This window comes from Anarrhichthys ocellatus, unplaced genomic scaffold (assembly GCF_004355925.1).
Source record: "Anarrhichthys ocellatus isolate YVR2014 unplaced genomic scaffold, GSC_Weel_1.0 scaffold33, whole genome shotgun sequence".
Lineage (NCBI taxonomy): Eukaryota > Metazoa > Chordata > Actinopteri > Perciformes > Anarhichadidae > Anarrhichthys > Anarrhichthys ocellatus.
This window is the reverse complement of record NW_022280063.1, coordinates 4,504,718-4,507,440: the sequence shown is the minus strand read 5'-3', so window position 1 is coordinate 4,507,440 and position 2,723 is coordinate 4,504,718. Positions and strand designations below refer to the sequence as shown.

General features: G+C 45.8%; 1 protein-coding gene across 3 annotated transcripts in view; it reads right to left on the bottom strand.

The window, feature by feature from the left end:
- The window catches only part of atxn7l1 (ataxin 7-like 1), a 28,904-nt gene that overhangs the window by 19,466 nt on the left and 6,715 nt on the right, over nucleotides 1-2,723 (bottom strand). The window lies entirely within an intron of this gene.

Sequence of the window (2,723 nt, the reverse complement as noted above, 5' to 3'; positions counted from 1 at the left end):
ACACACACACACACACACACACACACACACACACACACACACACACACACACACACACACACACACACACACACACACACACACACACACACACACACACAGTGACAGACTAACAGGGTCAGGCAGACTAAATAGTAGTTCTATGAGCATGTGGATGCCCTCTACCAGCTTCCGTATATGTAAACACTGAGGTGAAGGCCGATAGGGATGTGATGTAGTCCCAGCTGAGCCCAAATCTTTACATGTATACAGAAACTCCGCCCCAACTGCCGACTGGGCAAAAAGGCCAGGTCACTTCGCACTGCACGCCTGGGGGTCCCACAGCCTAAGCACATGCCTCAAGTTTAATGTGTGAATCCCAACAGGACGTTGCTCCCACAGACGTTGTTATCCCCTGAGGTATGACGGCACAACAATGTAGAGACGGGAGCCTGCGAAGAAGCCAGGCAATGTCTCCCATTGGTTTGTAATTGTGCAAAATTGCACCGCACGACCGGCAGCCAGCCACCGAGCCATTAGATAAGCACTCTCTGCACCCGAGAGTGCTTATCTACCCATGCCGGACGAAGATTTTACCCCAAAAACCTAGAGCATCTGAGGGCACGTACAGGACACGGAGCAACGGGACCTCTAACCATCATCCAGTGTGATGAGGGGGATAATCCAACTCTGACGAGAGTTAGATTAGAAGACTGATCCACTCTCATGTCTGTAGGGGGAATGTGTGTCCACCGCCAGCAGCTGGTTAGCTTCCCTTTGCACAGAGACTGAACGCAAGAGGAAACAGCTAGCCTGGCCAAGAAACAGGCACACAAACACAGCGAATAAGTGCCTTTCCCAAAAAGACAAACTATCCCTTTAAAGCAATGCGAAAGCCTCACAGAGGTGTCTGTATCCGTTTGGTGCTTAAGTGAAAAAACAAAAGCCTGGAGTATAATTTTAGAAAGGGTTTCCTTAGTATACAAACCTCAGTAGGCAGCATCAGGGTCTTTGTGTGTCACAATGTTGTACAACCCGGTTAATGGGTGTAGTAGTAGTAGTCTCCCAACAGCAGCAGCACGTTGGAACAATAAGAGCAGGGCAGACAGAGGGACTGACCCGGTGTGTTTGCTCAGAGTGCACATGAAAGTGTGCTGCAGGTGACTGAGGGTGAGAGTGTGTGTGTCTGTGTGTGTGTGTGCAATGCGTGCGCAAAGTGTGTCTGTGTGTATCGAAGAGATTAGCCACTGCATGCATGAGTACAACAGGTGTGCGTGTAGGTATACGACACTGCGTTGGGAACTTATATACTGCCAGTGTATGCATGTTTTTGTCCAAAGTATAGGCTATATGTAGTTTGTATGCATAGCGAGTACGTATAAGCATACTTTGCAAGAGCATAATTAGCATATGTGAGAATGTGTGTGCGAGTGTGAGACAGGTGTGTAAATAGGCCAGTGGAAGCAGAGGTGCAGGGAGGCAGCTGTATTCAGAGGAGCAGGACCAAAGTCCAGAGCCACATTTGCAGGTATGCGGCTACAACAGTTGTGATTTCACACTTTAAATCACACAGAATTTGTAGTCAGCTCAACTGTTCAGTTCAAAGAAGGTGTACAGTTGAGCATATAAACAAAATCAACCCAGAATGAGATGTATTTTGCGTTGTAACAGAGCTCATCCTGTGAGAAAAAGGAGCCAGTTGGGAGCTAACCGCACTGATCTACAATACATGGACGGCTGCCCAGGCAAGGTCACTAAGCCACTCGACCACAAGGGCACCCTCGCTACTACGCTCTCCTGCCTGCCTGCCTGTCGTTATGGCAATGCTGAGAGCCCAGCTGGTTGCCGATTGGCTGCTGGCTCATCCTGTGGGTGGAGCCATTGCACGACGAGGAAGCAGGAGGCTCTCAGCAGCTCAGCAGGGTTTGTTTACATTGAGCGAGAGGAGTCAGAGAGAGATCGACATGAGAAAAGCATCGATGAAGATTGTCAGGGATTCAGGTTTTCTAGAAACGCTGAGTCAAAGGCAACTAGGTTTATATTAGAAAACAGTGTTTAGTTGTACACTTTCTACTGGCAATCTATAAGACAGTATGTTTATGTCTTTTGTAAATTTAGGTGAACAATACGACAACTCCCTACATTAAAAACAAGGAAACATTTACATGAACTATTATGTATACTGTGTATGTGTATATAGATATTATATTCTGTCATTATATCTTAGAAAACAAACTAAAATCAGACAGTAAGGCAGATGAAGAGGTTAAAGAGTTAAAAAAAAAAAAGGTTGTGAGCCTTTGATCTCTTGGATAAATACTATTATGCATTTACTATTAAGCAATCTAGAAAATAAATATATAAATAAATCATCATCATAGAAGATTACAATGATTTCTGAGCAATGTCTCCCCTGGAATGAGGTTTTTTTTTTTTGATGCCATGCACTTTGCATTTCTGAACACCGTACAAATGTGTAAGTGCAAAGAAACCACGTCTGATGTGAAGCAGCAGCAGCTGGAGTTTTAATTGTCCCGGGCCTCGGTTCACGCGCAGCCAAGCTGCAATAACCGTAACACAACAGCGGAATGAGCAACACTGTGGTTAAGGGGCAAAACTCTCCAAAAAAAACAAAAAAAAAACAGACAAACGTCACACTTCAGCTCAACAAACTCAGACACGGGAAGCAGCGGGCAGCACACACACACACACACACACACACACACACACACACACACACACAC